Source organism: Dasypus novemcinctus, chromosome 13, assembly GCF_030445035.2.
Source record: "Dasypus novemcinctus isolate mDasNov1 chromosome 13, mDasNov1.1.hap2, whole genome shotgun sequence".
Lineage (NCBI taxonomy): Eukaryota > Metazoa > Chordata > Mammalia > Cingulata > Dasypodidae > Dasypus > Dasypus novemcinctus.
In genome coordinates, this window is record NC_080685.1 from 34351704 (window position 1) to 34375543 (window position 23840).

The window sequence follows — 23840 nt, forward strand, 5'->3', positions numbered from 1 at the left end:
TAAATAAATTTCTATATATCAATTGCATTTGTAAAAATATTTAAACATCGGTATTTTTCCCAAACACTTATAACTCTATCATATCCATTAGAAAAACATCAGACAAGCCTAAATTAAGGGGCATTCTACAAAATGCTGAACTAATATTCCTCAAAACTATCAAGGTCATGAAAAACAAGGCAAAACTGAGAAACTGTCATAGACCAGAGGGGATTAAGGAGACAAGATGGCTAAATGAATTGAATCCTTGAACAGAAAAAGGACATTAGTATAAAAATTGAAGAAATATGAATGGAAACTGGAATTGAGTTAATAGTAATGTATAATATTGGGTTCTTAGATTTGACAAATATACCATGGTAATATAAGATTTTAAAACTAGAGGAAATTGGGAAGCGGACTTGGCCCAGTGGTTAGGGCCTACCACATGGGAGGTCTGCGGTTCAAACCCCGGGCCTCCTTGACCCGTGTGCAGCTGGCCCATGCTCAGTGCTGACGCGCAAGGAGTGCTGTGCCACGCAGGGGTGTCCTCCATGTAGGGGAGCCCCACGCACAAGGAGTGCACCCTGTAAGGAGAGCTGCCCAGTGCGAAAGAAAGTGCAGCCTGCCCAGGAATGGTGCCGCACACACAGAGAGTTGACACAACAAGATGACGCAACAAAAAGAAACACAGATTCCCATACTGCTGAAAACAACAGAAGTGGACAAAGAACACGCAGCAAATAGACACAGAGAGTAGACAACTGGGGGTGCGGGGGGGGGGGGGGCAGGGAGAGAAATAAATAAATCTTAAAAAAAAAAGCTAAAGGAAATTAGGTGAAGGACATTGTGGCAGTATGAAGCTGCACCTTCCCCAGAAAAACATGTTTTTAAACTTAATCCATTCCTGTGGGTGTGACCCCATTGTAAGTAGAACCTTTTGATGAGGTTACTTCAGTTAAGGTGTGGAGTCCTCGACCAGGATGGGTCTTAATCCTATTACTGATTCCTTTATAAGTAGAGGAAATTCAGATACACAGAGATAAAGCCAGAGGGAGCAGTCAAAAGGAGAACATCAATGGAACCTGGAAGAGAAGAGAGAGACCAGGAGACACCACCATGTGCCTTGCCATGAGAAGAGCTAAAGTGCAAAGGCTGCCAGCAGCCAGCCCCAGAACACCACAATCTTTGAGGAGAAAGCAGTACCCTGAATTGGGCTTTCTCTTCACCTCAAAACCATGAATTAATAAATTCTCACTGTTTAAGCTTCAGCATTACATGGTATTTGCTTGAGCAGACAAGGGAACTAAAGTAGACATATAGGAACTCTCTGTATTATCTTTGCAACTTATCTGTAGATCTAAATGCATCTCAAAATAAAAAGGTCATTTTTTTTAAAGTTCTCCTTATTAAAAAGAAAAAAGAAAGAAATAAGAACACACTATGGTTTCTTGATTGTACTTGCCTCTCGGGCAGGGGATAGTGCTTTTTCAAGTTTTATTTTTTAAAAATAATAATTTGATGCAAATTTCCAATTCTTTGTGGGATAATTTTTCAAAGTGAAAAACAACGTAATTTAAGAAAAAAAGCAGGAGTATTTTTTCAGTTAAAGTCAACCACTAGAAGACCGTAATACCTGCAACATCCAAACAACTCAATGGAGAAAAGGGAAGCATTGAATTTTGAGGAGGCTTGTGAGTTACACCGTTCTTATCTAAGTTCTAAACTAGCTGAGAGATATAAAGGAGTCAGACAGGTGGAGGTCAAAATATTGACTTTAAAAGTGAAAGAAGCTGGGTTGGTGAATATGACTTAATACTGATCTCCAGCTGTGGATAGTTTTACTCAGCCAGAGATGTGACTCTCCCAGAGCTCTTTTAGGGATCCTTGTATGACTGCGGTGGTCAATGTAGATTTTGTCCCAGAAGTTGTGAAATGGGTCAGAACAATAGATTATTTAAATTATCTTTAAGGCCATGCTATAAACAAATCTACAATTCACTGCCTAGACTATGCTCAATCGAAATTATTTCTGGCCATATTGTCCAATATAGCATCATTAAAGGTTCTTCATTGAAATTAAATGACAATATTTAGAGATTTCAGTAATAAATGCCAACAACATGTAGATGCTCCAAATCTAAATACAAAACCCCTTCATTATTAAATTACAGGGAGAGACTAAAGTCCAAAAAGTAAATTCCCTTGTAAGTAAAGTTCAAATAAATTAAAGCCTAAGTTGTCTCACTCTTATGGGTTAAAAATTCATAGAAATTAAACTCCAAATTCACGCTCCCCAATTTCTAATTCTGCTTATCCCAGCCAGAGGGTCTGAGTGCAGAGCCTGGGTCAGATTCCTTCAACATCTGTAGCCCTTACTTCCACCAAAAGGAGTGTGATTCCTTCAAGCTCTGAGAAGTTGAATGAGTCCTTCTTTAAAAGAGTTCAGAGTTTAATGGGACACAAGACATTGCCACAGCATTGGTGCCACATCCGTGAAATGCAGGAAACTAACTCATTTCAGAGCAACTAAAGCATATATCCCAGGAAAAATTCTTTTCCCCAAACCCAGGACTCAGTGCTGCCAAAGGCAATAATAGAAATGCCATAATGTCTGAAAGGAGAACAACTGAAGAAAATTTTGGTTTTGGCTTCGCAAATGCCAGTGAATTGATTTCAATTGTCCTTGGTCTATAACCTACAAACATAAACTCAAATGCAAGAAATCTCCCAATGAGAGGTTGATTTGGGGTCCATGCATTCACCGTGCCTGGAGAGAAGCCACCCCTGCACAAACTGAGAGCAACTTTGGAGACGTTGTTACCCTTTTGAACAATTCAAGAATCTGCAAGTTGGCAACTCCATTCACCATGCCTTATTTGATGTGCCTTTCTTCTCCTTTCTGCACGATTAAACACTCTTGATTCCCATCCATCCCTTTGAGCATTATGTTTCTGCCATCTCCCACTCCCACCCCCATTATGTGTTAAGACAAGTGTGGATTCCCATCTAGTGGCCCAGCATCCACAATACATTCAAGGAAGGAATGTTTGGTTCTGGCCACAGGCACTGTAGCCGTTGTCTTATGCTTAGGATTTGTTCAGGCCTGTGAAACTTGCGTAGGAAAGATCTCTTCCCTCCTCTTCAAGTTTGTTTCATCTTGATAATCACCTTAAGCAAATTTCTGAACTGACGTTGCTGTGAATGCTTTTGAAGCTTAGCCCCTAGAGGCCATATATGCTCCTTAAGAAATCACTTCATCAGCTTTTGCATGCTCCAGGTCTTCTTTGAGCAGCATTTCTTTCTGCCACATCATTTCTGATGTAATTAGCAAAGTTGGAGTCAACCTTGGAGAAAAAAAAGTGCTGCTATTCAACTGCAGCTTCAATCTAAGCTGCCTAGAATCTCAGTCCCACCAGGCTGCCACTCTTAAAGCCCCTTATATCCAGAAAGTCTACCATCACCACCACTGGTCATTTTTTTTTTTTTTTCACTGCTGCAAAAAGCTTTATTGTTTACACTTGGTTCAGGGCTTGTTAGAGGGCTACAAGATGGCAGTTAGAAAGATGCCTCCTGGCTGGAGGGGCTCAGGCAGAAGCCTGGATGCTGGGGGAATAGAGCCCTCCCCCACGGCCTCGGGGCTCCGGAGGCTCCTAGTCGTGCTTGAGGGTGAGCCTTTCAAAGAGATACTCGCCCAGCCCGGCCTGCGGGCCAGCAAGCCTGCGGAGGTTGGTCAGGTGGTCGCCTATCTTTTTGATCAGTTTCACCTCCTCATCTAGGAAATGGGTCTCCAGGAAGTCACACAGATGGGGGTCTGTGTTGGCAGATCCCAGGGCATGCAGATCCAAAAGGGCCTGGTTCAGGGACTTCTCCAGGACAAGGGCAGCTTCCATGGCGTCCAGGGTATTGCCCCACTCATCTTTGGAAGGCTTCTGCACATCCTGGAAGAGGGCGCCGCCACCACGCTGGTTTTGCATCTTCAAGAGATGCTCGGCGCCCTCCCGCTTCTCCTTGCCAACTCGCGGAAGAAGTGGTCCACGCCCTTCAGGGCCACATCGTCCCGGTCGAAATAGTAGCCCAGAGAGAGGTAGGTGTAGGAGGCCTGCAGCTGCAGGTTGACCAGGCGGTTCACAGAGGCCTCCACGTCGGCAGAATAATTCTGACGGATCTGGGAGTTCATGGTTGGTCAACAATGAGGAGCTAACCACAAAAAAGCGGTGTTAGCTGGTCCTGGCAGCGGGGGTGGCCGAGGAGTTGGTCCCAGAGGTTGCAACTGGAGAAGCAGTTGCAAGGTGGTCAAAGCCGAGGGTGTGGGGAAGAGTCCCCGGGTCTGTTCCGTTCAAACACTGTTGAAGCAAGAGACAGATCCGCGGGACAACCAGGCGCGCTGTGCACCACTGGTCATTAATTCAGTCTTCTGCTACAAAAGTTGTTTCTGTAAAATGAAGTAATTCAGTTGTGGTTGGTAAGTGAGAGACTAGTGTAATACAGACGTTGCATCATTGCTTTCTTAGCCAGTTGCTGTTTTCTACTATAAAGTGGCAGCAGTAACCACCGAATACACTAAGACAATGGAAGCAGCAAACTGGAGGAAGTAGAACCAAATGTAACAATCACCTCCCACTCTTCTTCTCAGCGCATCTGCCCCTGGGCTCTGTCTTAGAAGTACTAACTGTGCTGTCCTCTCTGATCTTGGAGCATTTTGCCTTTGCCTCCATTACTTAATCTTTCCTTATACACCTTGCCATCAAATTAGATTTACCTGTGTTCTTTCTAATGTAAAGTCCAATATTTGGTGTATTATAGGTTAATTTATTCATGATAATAGCTTTATTAGGATAGCGCCTGTTTTTGATAGTGTCCTGATTACACTGTTGCAGAGGTTTTGGTGGTATGCCCTGAATCATAATTACCCCCACAATCCATGTTATTTTTTAGGGCTTGATTTTGAAGAATAGCAGATTTTCTTCAGGATATATTGTATTATAGCAAAAATGCCAATATTGAGAAATATTCACAGGGCAATTGCAACTCTTATGAGATCACTTGTATGGGGTTGTCTATCTTTTAGATTGGGTCAAAAATTAATTAAACCAGATTCTGATGAGTTGAAAATATATATAGGAAAACAAGTTTGGATTCTTAGAAATCTACACAAATAGACATTCACCAAAAACCTGCCAACTGAATTCTCCTGATGGGAGAAATACTGTGGAGAAGGTTGATGAGCACCAGAAAACATAACAACAGCTTCGCCAAGTGCACTTATTGCTACTTGTGTGATCGGATCTTGAGGATATCTCCACACAGAGGACATCAGAGACTGAGGTCTTGGGGCAACTTGGATGCTACTGTCTCAAGGCCTTCTCCCTTCTGGGTTTATGTTTACAACAATGGGGGTGTCACAGCTGGTGCACAAATGATTTTCCAAAGTCAGCCCCTCTGGGGCCAAGAATCATGACTCCAGAACTAAAGGCAGCAGGACCATTCCAGAAAGGGAAAAGGGATGAGGGTTACTTACTAAAGTCTCCTGGGACTATTGGAATTTCTACTCTGTGATAAATAATTGGCGATCTGGGAAATTAGTGTCAGCCTGTTGTCTACCCATGTGGGTCTTCTTAAAGACACAGAGAGGTAAGATCTGAGCCAAAGGGAAGAAAGTCTTCACCTCCACTTTATAGAACAAAGTTGCCTCCCTTCACAAGGGCTTTGATAGGTACAACCTGGATCCAGCCCTTACACAGGGGTGTAAGGAATGATCACTGATGCAAATAACATTTCAAACCCATTATCAAATAATGATTCAAAGTTTTATCAGGAAAGGAAGCAGGATTATTTTCCCATAGTTGATGTGTGTTACTTAGTAGGGATTCCTATGACTGTACTACCAGTTCCTGGTAGCACAGATTCAAAATCAAGGAAGGAAAAAACAAAACAAAACACCAAAAAACAAAATCAAGGAAGGGGAAAGCTATTGGGGTAAGACAGAAGGCAGAAGGAAGTCTTTGTCTTCGTATTATGGCACTAATCCCTCCCTGTCCCCTCACATCCCCATTCCTGAAGCTCTTGAGTGACAATCTGAACAGAGAAGCCATGTTCAGGGATGAAACACAATCCAGCATCAGAACTGGAAGGGATGTGAAGGTCATCTAGTTGAAATGCCTTAGAGACATCAAGAAGTGGCTTGACAGAAATCACAAGTTGGTGTTCCTGACCATTCAGTGCTGTTTCGTTACACGGCTCCCCTGGGTGGGCCTGAAAGTGCAGTATTCTGGCCACAGTCTTGGCCACCAACCCCACCCCCAGGCTCTGCTGTGATGATGGGGGTCTGCTTGGGAATGAATAGCTGATCTGAAGGCACACTTGCTTTGCAACCACCTTTTCCAATGTTCATGGATAATAGAGGACCCTAAGACTCTGGAAGCTTTTATTTCTCCTGTAGTCTCTGACTTCAACCTGTTTCACTATATTCTTCAAAGACTAATTCAATCTCTTGGGTTTCTCACTCAACTAAATACAGAATGAGTTTGTCTCACCAGTTCCACTCCATTCATTTGCTGTGCCCCAAGTAAATTCACAGATTTTTTAAATTTTAGGTGTTTTTGTTTTGTTTTGTTTTTGCTACAATCAACTTTAATGAAATAGACATAAAAAACAAAAATAACTAACATTAAAAAGTTGCATTAAATCTGATTAAACCCTCATAGAAAGAATTGTTTGACTGCTTTCATATTTCCTTTGCAGGCATCATTCTTTACTAGTTTTCTCATTCAGTTCTCTACTCACCAATAGAGTCACTTCATCATCTGTGGCTATAGGGCTCAAAAATCATCTTTTTCCCTTCACCCAGACCACCCACAATTGCACATTCTTAGATTTACTAATCAGTTTAACTTTATAAAAACAATTGAGCAAGTATAATGTGCTTGATTCTATGTTTAAGGTGGTAGAAAAATGCAACCTTTCCCATTTCCAAAGAACCAAAAAGACAAAAAATACACTGAATTCAAATTATTTCAGCCTGTGGAGAGATTCAGTTCCTAGCTTCACACATGCACAGTGTGCATGTTCTGTTGATGACTGCTGGGCAGAAATGGTGGGAGAGGTTTTTTTTTTTTTTCTTTTTTTATTATATATTTTTTTAAGATTTATTTTTTATTTATTTCTCTCCCCTTCCCTCCCCCGCTCCAGTTGTCTGCTCTCTGTGTCCATTCACTGTGTGTTCTTCTGTGACTGCTTCTATCCTTATCAGTGACACCAGGAATCTGTGTTTCTTCTTGTTGCATCATCTTGTTGTGTCAGCTCTCCGTGTGTGCGGTGCCATTCTGGGCAGGTTGCACTTTCTTTTGCACTGGGCAGCTCTCCCTACAGTGTGCACTCCTTGCATATGGGGCTCCCCTACATGGGGACATCCCTGCGTGGCAGGGCACTCTTTGTGCGCATCAGCACTGCCATGGGCCAGCTCCATACAGGTCAAGGAGGCTCGGGGTTTGAAGTGCAGACCTCCCATGTGGTAGACGGATGCCCTAACCACTGGGCCAAGTCCTCTTCCCATCTTTTTTTTTTAAATATACATAGATCACACAAAATGTTACACTGGAAAATATGAGGTTCCCATATACCCCACTCCCCACAGCCCCCACACCTCCCACATCGACAACTTCTTTCATTGTTGTGGCACATTCATTGCATTTGATGAGTACATTTTGGAGCATTGCTATACTGCACGAATTATAGTTAATGTTGTAGTTTACACTCTCCCCCAGTCCATTTATTGGGTTATGGCAGGAAATATAGTGTCCTGCATCTGTCCTAGCAATATCATCCATGATAACTACAAGTCCTGAAAATGCCCCAATATCACACCTCTCTTTCCCTCTCCCTGCCTTCAGCAACTCCCATGGCCACTGTCTCTATATCAATGATATAATTTCTTCCATTGCTAGAGTCACAATAATTCTATAGTAGACTACTAGTAAGTCCACTCTAATTCATAATTTTATTCTGTGGGAGAAGTATTATATAATTAAGAAAAAGCAAGGAGTGGCAGGAGAAGAGAATGAGTAGAGAATTAGTTTTCTTTGACTGTTGGAAGAAATTATCACAGTCTTAGTGGCTTAGAACCAACACACAATTGTTTTCTTGTAGTTCTAGAGGTCAGAAGTCCAAAATGATTTCATAAGCCCAAAACCAAGGTGGCAGCAGGTCCATCCTTCATTTCCTTACCCTTCCTAGCTTTTAGAGCTGCATTTCTTGCATACCTTGGCTCACAGCTCCATCTTCAAAGTCAGCAGCAAAACATCTTTAAATCTCTCTCTGCTTCCATTAACATATGCTTCTTCCTCTTCTGTAACTAAATTTTTCTCTGTCTACCTCTTAGGACACTTGTAATTACCTGTAAGACCCAAAAAGGATAATCCAAAATAATCTGCCCATCTCCAAATCCTTAATTTAATCACACCTGCAAAATCCCTTTTGCTATATAAGGCAAGATCCACAGGTCCCAGGAAAAAGGACATGGATACCCTTTAGGAGACCATTATTCAGCCTACTACAGTGAGATACAAAATGCTTTAGTTGAACAAGTATGGTAGCAAGCTACTCTGAAAAGATGATGCAAAGAAGGGAATTAAAAGCTTTTGTCCACATGTCTGATAAAGGTTTAATATTCAAAATATATAGAGAACTTCTATAACTCAAAAACAAAAAGACAGATGATGGGAGAAGACTTAGCACAAGTTGTTGAGGATCTGTTTCCCATGTATAAGGCTTGATCCCAGTATCTCCTAAAACAAAACAAAATAAAACAAAACAACTCTAACTGGGAAGTGGGTGTAGTTCAGTGGTCAAGCTCCTGCTTCCCATGTATAAGGCTCTGCGTTCAATCCCCAGTACTTCCTAAAAAAAAAAGACACATTTCAAGATTTTTAACAATTAAGGAAAAGGCTTGAATAGCCATTTCTCCAAAGAAAATAGTCAAATGGTAGATTCATTTATAATTTTTCTACATGTGGTTCTTCTATCCCTTTTATTTGAACCAATAATGACCTCTATACCTATTAAATAAGTCCCAGAAACTTAAATCTTTGGGTTGTTTATATGCTGGTTGAGCCTTGAATCTCAGCAGAGTTGCAGCCAAAACCTACTCATCAGACTCACCCAGGACAACTAACAAAAGCATGATGATGGACAACACTCATTCCAAAAAACAGAGACTATCTACAACTGCAAGCAAGACAGTTCCATTTACCTGCCCCATGGGATCTAAGTCCCCTCTCAGTCAGAAGCAGAGTGGGCATTACCATCCACAATTCCTCAAGATTGAGGAGTGAATAAACATAAGGGTGGAATGCAGCTATGGACTAAAGTAGATATTATTATCCCAGCTATGGAAGATCTTCTGACATTGATATAAAGACAGTAGTCACTGGAGTTTAGGAGGGGAGAATAGGTGTAACATGGGGCATTTTGGGGACCTTGGAATTGTTCTGCATGCCATTGCAACGATGGATACTGGCCATTATATATTTTGTCAAAACCTATAAAATTGTGTGATGCAAAGTGTGAACCATAATATAAACTATAGAACATGATTAGTAGCAATGCTTCAATATGTGTTCATCAATTGTAACAAATGCACCACACTAATGAAAGATATTCTTAATAGGGGAAAGTGTGGGAGAAGGAGGAGGTGGGGTATATGGGAATCTCCTGTATTTTTGATGTAACAATTATGTAATCTAAAGCTTCTTTAAAAATAAAGAAAAAAAACAAAAAATATACAAATGGATAATAAGCACATAAAAAAATACTCAAAGTCATTAGCCATCAAGGACCTACAAATCAAAACTGCAATGAGCTGTTATACCATCTCACACTCAATAGAATGGCTGCTATTAAAAATAACAAATGTTGGAGACACAGCAAGATGGCGACAGAGTAAGGAGCTCCTAGAGTCAGCTTCTGCTACAGGGCAGTTAGCAAACACCCAGAGCTCTCTGGAGCTAGCTGAAGCACCTGTTCAGGGGTTCCAAGAGACCAGAAGAGCATACTGCAATGTCCTTGAAGGAGTGGAAGGAGGAGACTGCCCATCTGCAGAGAAGACTCGTGAATAGAGTGCTCCAAGCTACGGAGGCTGGTGCCAATCCTCCCCTGAAGCACAAGCCACCTCAGAAGCTGTTCTGCGGCCAGAATTGAAAGCTTCACTTCCCCAAAACAGGGGAGGAAGAGACGGTTGGGCACCAATTTCAGCCACTGATGAGTAAATTCAGTGGGCTACAGTATAATCCTGAGGAAAACTAAAGTTGAGTCTGTCCAAGTCAGAAAGAGGCTGGTAGCCGCCATCTTAACTCTGCTCCTGGCACAAGGGAAAGTGAGACAGACTGAGAATCACAGTGCTGGTGGGGACCACCTTCTTTCCATCCAGGTCAGATTGCAGCTCTAGCCTAGGCCCCAGTGTCACCTCCAGCAGGGAGGAAGCTGCAGGGACCTGCACCAGGCTCTCTGGGAAATTACTGGCCAACCTGCTCAGTGATTATCCTACTCTGGGAGCATGAGCTACCCCAGGAGCTTTTCTGTGGCTGGAATTGGAAGCTCCATTTCCCAGAAACAGGAGGAGGAGACAGTTGGTTGCCGATATTGGCTACTGATTGGTAGACTCAGCTGGCTAAGATATAACCCTGGTAACAGCTGAGGTGTGAACCAGCTCAAGTCAGAAAGAGGCCAGTAGCCACCATATTGACTGCCCCGAGCCTGAGCAGAAACTCTCAGTGTTGGCAGGAACCAGTTTCTTTCATGCAGACGAGCCTGCAGACCTAGCCTAGGTTTCAGCACCACCTCTGGCGGGGAGGAGGCTGAGGAGCCCTGCACCAGCCTATATAGGTAACTGCAGGTAACGTTGGCTGGCATAGATTGAAAATCAGAAGTCTACCAGGGCAACTGTGGTCAACTTGGACCCACACTTTATAGACTGCTGCCCACACCTGCAGGTCCATCCCTGCCCCAGGGAGGGGAGAAAGGGATGTGAAGTTTCATCAGTCTTTCTGGGCAACTACAGTCTAGGCTTGCATGTGGATTATTCCACACAGCTGTGACTCTGCCCCTACCCCTGGCAAAGAAGAAAGTTGGAAGAAGCTTCATTGATCCCTGGTGCAATGAGGGCAGCTTGAGCCTCCATAACTAATAGCACCAACTACATGCCTGGCTCCTCCTGCACAGCCAGCAAGGAATAAAGGATAGGAAGCCCTAAACTAAGAGAAAACTGTACCCAGAAAAAATACTCTAGTAAGCTGGATGCCAAGACACCAACAAAAATTATAATCCACACCAAGAAGGAGGAAGCTCTGGCCCAGTTAAAGGAACAAGATAAGCCTCCAGTTGACATAAAGGAGTTGAGACAACTAATCATAGATGTTCAAACAAATCTCCATAATAAGTTCAATGAAATGGCTAAAGAGATTAAGGATATTAAGAAGACACTGGATGAGCACAAAGAAGAATTTGAAAGCATACCTAGAAAAATAGCAGATTTTATGGCAATTAAAGACATAATAGATGAAATTAAAAAAACATTGCAATCATATAATAGCAGATTTGAGGAGACAGAAGAAAGGATTGGTGAGCTTGAAGAAATGGCCTCTGAAAGTGAACATACAAAAGAACAGATGAAGAAAAGAATGGAAAAATTGAGCTAGGTCTCAGGGAGAATTAAATGACAGCAAAAGGCATGCAAACATATGTGTCCCAGAAGGAAAAGAGAAGGGAAAAGGGCAGAAGGAATATTTGAAGAAATAATGGTAGAAAATTTCCCAACCCTATTGAAGGACATAGATATACCTGTCCAAGAAGCACAACATACTCCCATCTGAAAAAAATGGACCAGCTCCAAGACACATACTCATTAGAATGTCAAGTGCCAAAGGCAAAGAGAGAATTCTGAGAGCAGCAAGAGAAAAGCAATGCATAACATATAAGGGATATCTGATAAGATTAAGTGCTGATTCTCACCAAAAACCATGGAGGCAAGAAGACAGTGGTCTGATATATTTAAGATACTACAAGAGAAAAACTTCCAGCCAAGAATCTTATATTCAGCAAGACTATATTTCAAAATTGAGGGTGAAATTAGAATTAATAAACAGAAACTGAGAGAATTTCTAAGCAAGCGACCAGATTTTCAGGAAATATTAAAGGGTGTGCTAGAGCCTGAAAAGAAAAGACAGGAGAGAGGGACCTGGAAGAGAGTCTAGAAATGAAGATTATACCAATAAAAGTAACTAAAAGTGTCAAAAGTGTAGTGAAAATAAAATATGACAGATAAAACTCAAATAGTCAGGAATAAACTTAACCAATGACGTGAAGCACTTATATTCAGAAAACTGCAACTCAATGTTAAAACACTTAAAAAAGAACTAAATAACTGGAAAAAAATTCCATGCTCATGGATTGGAAGACTAAATATCAAGATGTCAATTATATGCAAGGTGATATACAGATTTATGCAATCCCAATAAAAATTCCACCAGCATTCAAGAAAAAATTGAAAACATGATTATTAAATTTATTTGGAAGGGTAAGAAGTCCTGAATAGCCAGAAATGTCATGAAAAGGAAAACTGAACCCACATCTCCAGACTTTAAATCATAATACCTACCTATAGTGGTAAAAACAGCATGGTACTGGCCTAAAGACAGACACAATAGACCAATGGAACCAGTTTTATGGTACAGAAATAAACCCTCAAGGTATGGTCAAATGATTTTTAACTAACCTGTCAAACTCACACAGCTCGGGCAGAACAATCCATTCAACAAATGGTGCTGAAAGAATTGGATACCATAGCTGAAAGAAAGAGGACCCCTATCTCACACCTTATCCAAAAATTAACTCAAAATGGATCCAAAAAGTAAAAATAAAAGCAAGAACCATAAAACTTCTAGAAGAAATTATTGGAAAATATTTCCAAGACCTGGTGGTAGGTGGTGGATTCTTAAAGGAGATAAGGGAGGACTGAGTGGACTACTGATATTTAATATATGTAGAAGTTTTAATTAGCTTTACTGTAAAAGTATGGAAATGTATAGAGTGAATGGTAACACACAGTGAGAAACAGCTAGTTTATAAATGTGGATGTGGCTGATAATAGTAGCCTAGTTATGTAAATGCCAGTTGACAGAATGCTAGAGAATAATCTAGGAACTAGATAGCACAGTAAACCAGGAAGTGGATGAGAATTGTGGTTTATGGTACAGATGCAAGAGTGTCCATTGTTAGCTAAAGCAAATGTATATCACTACTGCAGGGTGTTGGGAATGTGGAGAAGCATGGAAAAAATACAGCTGGAGTGAACTATGGGCTATGGTTAGTAGTAATAATATAATATTCTTGCATCTATGCCAAAGATGTACTGTGTTGATAATGAGGCAGTATGCAAAATGTGAGCCAAATGTTCACTATGGACATGGTAACAATCAGATTATATTATCTGTAGCAAATGACACACCACATTGTGGTGTGTTGATGGAGGGGTGCTGTTTGGGAATTCTGCACATGTGCATGATTGTTTTATAAGTTTACAACTTCTGTCATAAAAAATATATTTAAAAAATAATAATAGGATAGGTTGGGGGAAAAACCCACCAAATGTAAGATAAGAACTATGATTAGTAGTAAGATTTTGACAATATTCTTTCATAATTTGTAACAAACATCTCATGACAATGCAAGGTATTGGTGGAGGGTTGATGTATGGGACCCCTGTATGATGTTATGCATGTTTGCTTTGTAAGGTCACAACTTTTACTATACACTTAATTGTTTATGTATCTTCATATATAAATGATATAAAGGTAATAATAATAGGATTGGCTAGGGGAAAAATACTTTGTTTAGTAGTAATATTTTGACAATGCTCTTTAATCATTAGTTAAAAAGGTTTAACAACAATTCAAGTTATTGGTGGTAGGGTGAATTATGAGACTCCTGTATGATGCTATATATGTTTGTTTTCTAAGTTCACAACTATTATTATATATTTATTGTTTATGTGTGTTTATGTATGAGTTATATATACTTCAATAAATTTTTTTAAATAAAAAAAAGCAAATGTTGGGGAGGATGTGGAGAAATAGAAACACTCATATATTGTTGATAGGAAAGTAAAATGGTGCAGCCACTGTTCGGTTGGAACCACTTTCCTCAGAAAGTTAAGTATAGAATTACCAGATGACCCAGGAATCCCACTTGAAACTACATACCTGAAAGAATTGAAAACAAGGACTCAAACAGACATTTTCACATTGATGGTCATAGAGATGTTATTCACAGTTCTCAAAGTGTCCAACCACAGATGAATGGATAAAGAAAATGTGGTTTATTGTATTTTGTGGAATATTACTCAGTTGTAAAAAAGGAATGAAATTCTGATAAATATAACAACATAGATGAACTTTGAAGACATCATGGTGAGTGAAATAAGTCTATCATAATAGCACAAATACTGTAAGATCTCAGTTATATGTATTAAGTAAAATATGCATATTCATAAAGTCAGAGACTAGAATGCAAAATATTTAATTGGTATGAAATTTCTGTTTACGGTGGTGGAAAAGTTTTGACAATGGATGATAAGGATGGAGACACAATTTAGGGTATGTAATTAACACCACTGAACTGTTATATTTAAAAATGGATAGCAGAGTGGGTATAACCCAGTGTTTGTGTGCCTCATTTTTACTTACGAGGTCCCAGGTTCAATCCCCAGTATCTCCTAAAAAAAAAAAAAAAGAAATTTAATGTTGTACCTAAGTTAACACACACACACACAAACCCATAGAACTGTACAACACAAAGAATGAATCCTAATGTAAATAGTGGCCTAAAGTTAATAGTATTATTATAGTAATATGGTTTCATGAGTTTAACAGTAATGCCAAATATTAATAACAAGGAAAATTGCATGTATGGGGGTGTAAATGGAAACTCTGTACTTTCTGCATGGTATTTCTATAAACCTAAAACCACTCTAATAAAAAAAATTAAGTTTTGTAGAGAATATATCTGGGTAAAAACTCAAGTAGGAGTTCCATAGATGGAACTGGTTGTTAGACTTTTTCAGATAATGGAAAGCCTTGAGCAAAAGTTCAAGGTATGTTTAAGGGAAGGATGCTTGTGAAGTGTCCTGGAGAAGAGTATGCATTAGAAGGTGAAGTGGGAGGTATGACACCTAATAGAATCACTGGATCAAATATTGAAGGAACATAATGATAAATGATTACGATGAAGAGTAAACTTCATTGTCAAGTGAAAATGTAGAATATAGAGGGAAGGCTTAGGAATATATACCTATGGACAAGATATTCTGATTTCCATGAGTGTTATAAGCCACAATGCTAAACATCAGAGGCACACACACAAAATGTTAAGTCTGTTCAGAGTGAACTGTGAGACAACTCTCTTGGTAATTCCAATGAAGGCCACTGTAGTAAATTCCTGTAAAATAATTTGGTTCACTCACGCTTCATGTTCCCTTCTAACTTGCCCTCCTAATCTTGATGCCTGCAAAGCTAAAAGCTACATTCCTCAGATCTTTGGCTGCTATTCGAGATAGGTCTAAACAATCAAAAACACTCAGATGACATTTGGATGCACAAAGTCTTTCCAAAGGCATTGGTTTCTAGACCCTCAAATTCCACATCCATGACTTTTGTGTTTATCAATTGTAACAAATATATCACACTAATGCAAGATGTTGTTAATGGGGGAAATTGCAGGGGTGTAGGAGTATATAGGAATCTCCTATATTTTTTATTTAACATTTAAATAATCTAAAGCTTCTTTTAAAATAAAAATTTAAATGTTTAAAAAAGATAAAGAGGTGTGACAAAAACATGCGTACATACATACGCACATACATACATAAATACATACAGTCATCTGGGTTGACTTTGGGATCCTCATAAAGAATTAGCTTTGCTCACTAGTTTCACTAATTTTCTGGTGAGAATTAGGAAATTTTAGATATGGAAAAAGTTATGGTACCTGGTACATTGTTGATAGGTTAAAAGATTTTACATTCCACATCTTTCATTACAATTAAATCAATCTCTATTTTTGATGTTATAGCATTATTATTGTGAATGAAATGACTAAGAAATAACTAATGACTATAATAATGATCATAACACACAGTTCTATTACACTTACTATATGTCAGATACTATTGTAAGTAGCTTCCTCTAATAGCACAATTAGTCTTTACAATTTAGGTACTTAAAACATTCTCACCATTTTACAGATGAGGAAACTGAGAAATTGTTTACCAGATTATGGTAAAGATTGCAGCAGATTAAAAGTATGGGAAAATCTACAGATGTTTCCAATCCCAGGTAATAGATTGTGTCCACATTTATAGAAAAGAAAGTCATGCAAAGAGTGCCTTGGTGACATTATTTTTAAATTTGGAAATTTTTATTCATGTTGTCTTGGAAATGGAATATAAGTGTATCTTTGAGCAGAACTGTTGCCCAGGGCAGGTCCATGTGTGTGCAACCTGTGCACTTTCACAGAATTTGCTCTTCAAAGGACTCTTATACTTAGAAGAGTCCCAGTGCTGGCTCTACTGCTCTGCTATCACCATATTGAAACTCTTAATTATTAAACAAAGGAGTTGCAATTCCATTTTGTACTGAACCCCACAGATTAGGTAATTGACCCTCACTGTTATAATGACTAGGAGCAAATGAGGCTTTGTTTCTTTTATCTATGCTTTAAAACTTGCTTTAACTTGGGAACATGATTTTATTGATAATCAAGCCTTTGGTTGCAAAACAAAGTAGAGATCTGACTTGTGGGGAGCAAGTATTATTAAACCAAGGGAGTTAAACTTCCATCTTCTTAAATTAACATGTGAGGAAATGGGATCATCCCCAGCTAGTAGCTGCATTCAGAAGCAAGATGGTTGTCATGGGGATACATCACAGCGTGATTATCTGGATTGAATATGAAGTCAGATTTTTTCTGACAGAAAGAAGTTTATTTGGCTGATTGGTTTGACAGTCAATAGTGGCTTGCTCATTAGATAAAGGGAACATATGTCCACATTTATCCAGGGCAATGGTTTATGCCTATTGTCCTGACATACTGATAAGTAGCACACTATCATTAGGGTGTATGATGGATATATATTTTTTAAGATTTATTTATTTATTTCTCTCCCCTTTTCCCCCCCACCCCAGTTGTCTGTTCTCCGTGTCTATTTGCTGTGTGTTCTTTCTCTGCTTCTGTTGTTGTCAGTGGCATGGGAATCTGTGTTTCCTCTTGGTGCGTCATCTTGCTGTGTCAGCTCTCCGTGTGTGCAGCAGCATTCCTGGGCAGACTGCACTTTTTTTCACGCTGGGTGGCTCTCCTTATGGGGCACACTCTTTGTGCATGGGGCTCCCTTATGCAGGGGGCACCCCTGCGTGGCACGGCACTCCTTGTGCACATCAGCACTGCACGTGGGCCAGCTCCACACAGGTCAAGGAGGCCTGGAGTTTGAACTGTGGACCTCCCATGTGGTAGATGGAAGCCCTAACCACTGGGCCAAGTCCACTTCCCTGGACAATTGTTTTAAGTTGACTGAGTTAAATTCCAGTGTTAAATCCCTAGATATAATAGTTTACACCCTTCAAAAATGTATATAATTACCATATGTATAAAAAATCATATAAAACATGTATGAAAATTAATATTTAAATATTCCTAAACTTTTATAAATACATCAGGTTAAAGAGGTGCTTCTAAAAGACCACAGATAAAATTGGTAAGTCCTGAGAAAGTTTTTCTTTATAATTTCTAGAAATTGAAGTGTGGGAAACAAATCCTTTTGCAAGTCAAAATGATTTGAAAAATGTTGTTTTCAACAAAGTTTAAGGAAACACTAATCAGCAGATAGAGTATTATTTGTAATTTTAACAGACAATTTATGATTTAGGGCCTATAACTGGGAAGGAATTCAAATAAGTAAGCAAAAGAGATATTATAAAACTCGTTCTGATAGCTATTTTTTTATGTAAGCGATGTTTCTTGAAGATTACATTTTTTAAAACTGAGGAGAACAGGAGCAGAGATAGAAGTGATGTGTCATCATGGCTATAACAATGGCTTATTCAAACCCACTCTCAGTTAGAAGCAGGGTGGGCATCTCCATCCCCAAATCCTCAAGATTGGAGAATGGACGGGGACGGGGCAAGATGGTGGCTGAGTGAGCGCATCTGATAATCTCTCCTGCAAAGAAGCGGCAGCGTTGGAAATTCTTCGGGACCAGGCTGTTTCGGGATTTTGCAGGTGAGGAGGTGTCTGGACATCGATTTGGTGGGAAGGTAACAGAGAAAATTTGTGTATAAGATAAAATTGAGGCTCTATTACACAGAGGTGGGGACTGTGCTGCAGGACGCTCCCTCCTGGGGTGGGTGGAGCCGCGGCACCCGAGCTACGGTGGCAATTCCTGGAGGCTCTGTGGTACTGGGGAATTCATAAGCCCTGAGTGGGCTATTGGGGGTCTAACAGGGCAGGAGGACTTCGCAGACTGATTTGGGGAGACAAACGGGAGTTTTATTGCAAGGCGGGGAATTTTTGATTGCGGACACAAATAATAGTGCTTTTGGCTAGAGCCCCGCCCCCAAGGCTGGCTGCCTATCTGCAGTGGCCTTAAATTCCTCACAATAAAGAGACATCACCAGGAGACTGTTTCAGGGACTGGCAGGGTGGGAGATGTCTGGAAACCGATTAGGGGAATATTTTGTGAATCGTGAGAATTTTGGTTTCGGACTCTGATATCAGCGTTTCCGGCTGGAGCCCCACCCCCAGGGCCTGCCTACTGATCTGCAGCATCATTAAATTGGCTGGAGAGTAGAGGCACCCCCAGGTGGCTGTTTCAGGGGCTTACAGGGAGGGAGGTGTCCTGAAGTCGAATTGGTGATACAGCCACAGAAGAGACCCGAGAGAGAGGGTGAATTGCAGGGTTCTGACTCATAGGTCAGAGTTTGCAGATATGACCTCCTCCCTAGGGCTGGCACCCAGCTGCAGGGATCCTTGAAGACTGTGTTGCACTGTGGTGCTCCCAGTCTCCCTGTTAACCAGATTTGAGGGTGCCAGGTCTGAGTCCCCTAAACCCTGGTGGCCCACACCCCAGAGACTCACACCTCTTGAGTCTGCAATATCACAGACTTTCCATCCCTGAATCCATCATGCCCTGAGGTCCATCTGAGGTCCTTGAATGTCCTAGCCCTCAACATTTGCGTTTTTTCTGTTTTGTTTTGTTTTTTATTTTATTTTTTATTTTTTCTTGTCCTGATTACTAACACTGCATTATCTCCTCGTCTTTTTTCCCATCATATCCCCCAAAGTCTTTGTTTTTTTTTTCTTTTTTTCAGTTATTTGGGGGGGCGTTCGTTGTTGCTGTTGTGGTTGTTCTATATCTTTTTTTCTTTTCCTTACTTGTTCCCCTCCCTTTACCCACCCCCTCTTTCTTTCTTTTTTTATTCTCTCTTGTCCCTCATTTTCTTCTTATTTTATTTTATCATAATTATACAATAGGTGCTTCAGGGAACACCTCATATTTGCTGGGTTCCCTCATCCTCCGTTGGATCATTTCTGTGTGAATTGATTTTGGCCACCTACACTATCCCCTTTCCCCTACATCTTGATATCCTCCATCATCTACTGTCTCTCCTATATTCCACCTCCCTTTCTTTGATCCCCAAATTGTCTAACTCTTCATTTCTTTTTTTTTTTTTTTTTTAATTTTTTTATTTTTTATTGACTTTGTAATAATATTACATTAAAAATATATATGTGAGGTCCCATTCAACCCCACCCCCCCACCCCCCCTCTCCCCCCCCACCCCCCCTCTCCCCCCCCCCAACAACACTCGTTCCCATCATCATGACACATCCATTGGATTTGGTAAGTACATCTTTGGGCACCTCTGCACCTCATATACATTGGTTCACATCATGGCCCATACTCTCCTCTATTCCATCATGTAGGCCCTGTGAGGATTTACAATGTCCGGTGAAGCACCATCCAGGGCAGCTCCATGTCCCGAAGACGCCTCCACCTCTCATCTCTTCCTGCCTTTCCCCATACCCTTTGTCCATTATGTCCACTTTTCCCAATCCAATGCCACCTCTTCTATGTGGACACTGGATTGGTTGTGTCCATTGCACCTTTATGTCAAGAGGAGGCTCAGATTCCACCTGGATGCTGGATGCAATCCTCCCATTTTCAGTTGTAATCACTCTAGGCTCCATGGTGTGGTGGTTGTCCTTCTTCACCTCCATCTTAGCTGAGTGTGGTAAGTCCAATAAATCAGATTGTAGGTGCTGGAGTCTGTTGTAACTCTTCATTTCTAATACCTTTGTTTTGTTTTCTGTCTGTTATCTACTCTTGAAATTATTGCCTTTCTTTTCTCTTTGCCTCTCTCATGAAAACACTAGCTTTTTAATTCATGCCATATTCCTCCCATATTCAGTTGACTACCTCATTATAGGTACTCTACCTACTGCTATAACTCTACACAACTTACATGAATCTAATATCCATCCTCCCTGATCTCATATTGTTGCTCTGTTAACATTTATTACCAATACTACCTTACACATTTCCCTTGCTTACACAATTGCCTTTCCTGGCCTTAATACTTTCCTTCCAAGTGAACTCAGCCAGCAATAAGAAATTAGAATAAGAAGAAGAAAGTGACAGGAGAAGATATAACACTTATGCAAAAACAACAGCTAAATAATCCCCAAGACTAGACAAAGAAGCTAAGGAACTGATTAAACCCATCAAGATAACATGATGACTAGACAGCAACAAAAATCTACAAACCAAACCAGTAATCAGGAAAACATGGCTGAATCCAGTGAACAAACTAAAAACCAGGAAGGGGAGCAGAACTTCACACAAGTAAATAAAGATCTCAGAACATATATCACAGACAAATTTAATGAAGTAAAGGAAGAGGTTAACAATATGAAGACAGCACTTGGAGCGGAAATTGCAGACATATGCAAAAGATAACAGAAATGATGGGAATGAACACCACAGTTCAAGAAATCAAAAATACACTCACAGCAAATAACAGCAGATTAGAAGAGGCAGAGCAGAGAATTAGTTATGTGGAAGACAATACATCGGAAATCAAACAGATAGTAGAAATGATCGATAAAAAGATAGAAAAAATCCAGCTAGGACTTAGGACCTGAATGACAATGCAAAATGCATAAACATATGTATTATAGGCATCCCAGAAGGAGAAGAGAAGGGAAAGGGGTCAGAAGGAGTGTTGCAGGAAATAATGGCTGAAAAATTCCCAAATCTACTGAAAGAGACAGATGTACATATCCAAGAAGCACAGTGCACCCCAATCATCATAAACCCCAACAGGCCCACCCCAAGACATATACTTGTCAAATTATCCAACGCTCAAAACAAAGAGAAAATTCTAAAAGCAGCAAGAGAAAAGAAAACCATCACATACAAGGGAAGCTCCCTAAGATTAAGTGCTGTTTTCTCATCTGAAACCATGAAGGCAAGAAGGCAGTGGTATGATATAGTCAAGGTACTAAAGGAAAAAAATTTCTAACCAAGAATACTCTATCCAGCTAAACTAGCATTCAAAAATGATGGAGAGTTCAAAATATTCACAGATAAACAGAAACTGAAAGAGTATGCCAACAAGAAACCTCCCCTTCAAGAAATTCTAAAGGGAGTTCTGCAGGAAGAAAGGAATAAACAGGACAGGCAGAGTTGGAGGAGAGTGTAAGAGCAATAAAAAAAGACAAAAAGAGAAGAAAAAAAAAACCAAACAAACAAAATATGACAAACACAAGTCCAATCAAAATATGGCTAACATAAATAATTCCTTGAAAGTAATAACACTGAATGTCAACAGATTAAACTCACCTATCAAAAGATTCAGACTGGGATTTGGATAAGGAATTATGACCCATCTATATGCTGTCTACAAGAGACACATCTTAGACCCAGAGACTCATGTAGGCTGAAAGTGAATGGTTGGAAAACAATCTTACAAGCAAACAATAACCAAGAAAAGGCAGGAGTATCTATATTAATATCAGACAAAATAGACTTTAAATGTGAAACAATTGCAAGAGACAAAGAAGGATACTACATATTAGTGAAAGGGACAATCTGTCAAGAAGAATGAACAATCATAAATATTTATGCTCCTAACAAGGGCGCCTCTAAATACATGAGACACACTCTGGAAAAACTAAGTGAAAGAATACATGCATCTACAATTATAGTGGCGGATTTTAATACACCACTATCAACTCTGGACAGAACATCTCAAAAGAGAGTCACTAAAGAAACAAAATATTTGAACAGTATATTAGAGGAGCTGGATCTAATAGACATATACAGATCATTACACCCAAACACAGCAGGATATACATTTTTCTCAAGTGCACATGGAGCATTCTCCAAGATAGACCATATGCTAGGCCACAAAGAAAGGCTTAATGAATTCAGAAAGATCAAAATCATACAAAATAATATCTCTGACCACAGTGGAGTGAAGCTGGAAATCTGCAAGGGCCAGAGGCCCAGTATTCACACCAAGATATGGAAATTATCAGCACACTCTTAGAAGAATAGTGGGTTAAAGAGGAAATCTCAAAAGAAATCAATGACTACCTTGAAACAAATGATAATGATAACATAACATACCAAAATGTATGGGATGCAGCAAAAACAGTACTGAGAGGGAAATTTATAGCCATAAATTCATACATCAAAAAAGAAGAAAGAGCAAAAATTGAAGAACTAACTGCACATTTGGAGAAATTAGAAAAAAAGCAACAAATTAATCCAACAGGAAGAAGAAGGAAGGAAATAACAAAGGTAAGAGCAGAACTAAATGAAATAGAAAATAAGAAAGCACTTGAAAAGACAAACAAGACCAAGAGCTGGTTTTTGGAGAAGATCAATAAAATTGACAAACCTTTAGTGAGACTACCAAAGAAAAAAAGAGAGAAGATGCAAATAGGAAAAATAAGAAAGGAGAAAGGAGATATCACCACTGACCCCACAGAAATAAAGACTACATAAGAGGATACTTTGAAAAACTATATCCCAACAAAAATGACAATTCAGAGGAAATGGACAAACTCCTAGAAACACTTAAGGAGCCTCTATTGACGAAAGAAGAAATTGATCTCAACAAACCAGTCACAAGTAAATAGATAGAATCAGTCATCAAAAACCTCCCAACTAAGAAGAGCCCAGGGCCAGACAGCTTCACAGGTGAATTCTACAAAACATTCCAGAAAGAACTAACACCAATCCTGCTGAAACTATTCCAAAAAATCGCAACAGAGGAAACATTGCCTAACTCCTTCTATGATGCCAATATTACCCCAGTACCAAAGCCAAACAAAGACACCACAAGAAAGGAAAATTACAGACCAATTTCTCTCATGAACCTAGACGCAAAAATACTTAACAAAATACTTGCTAATCATATTCAACAACACATTAAACGAATTATACACCACGACGAAGTGGGACTCATTCCAGGTATGCAAGGATGGTTCAATATAAGAAAATCAATCAATGTAATACACCATATAAACAGATTGAAGGAAAAAAATATGATTATATCTATAGATGCAGAAAAAGCATTTGACAAAACATAGCACCCTTTCTTGATAAAAACACTCCAAAAGATCAGAATACAAGGACATTTTTTGAACATGATAAAGAGTATATATGAAAAACCTACAGCCAACATTGTTTACAATGGAGAAATCCTAAAATCCTTCCCTCTAAACTCAGGAACAAGACAAGGATGCCCA

The 23840-nt window shown here is 39.8% G+C and overlaps 1 pseudogene; it reads right to left on the reverse strand.

Annotated features, from left to right (window-relative positions):
- Positions 1-3620: 3620 nt before the first annotated feature.
- Positions 3621-4197, reverse strand: LOC101447978 (ferritin light chain pseudogene; annotated as a pseudogene).
- Between the last annotated feature and the right edge of the window lie 19643 nt (positions 4198-23840).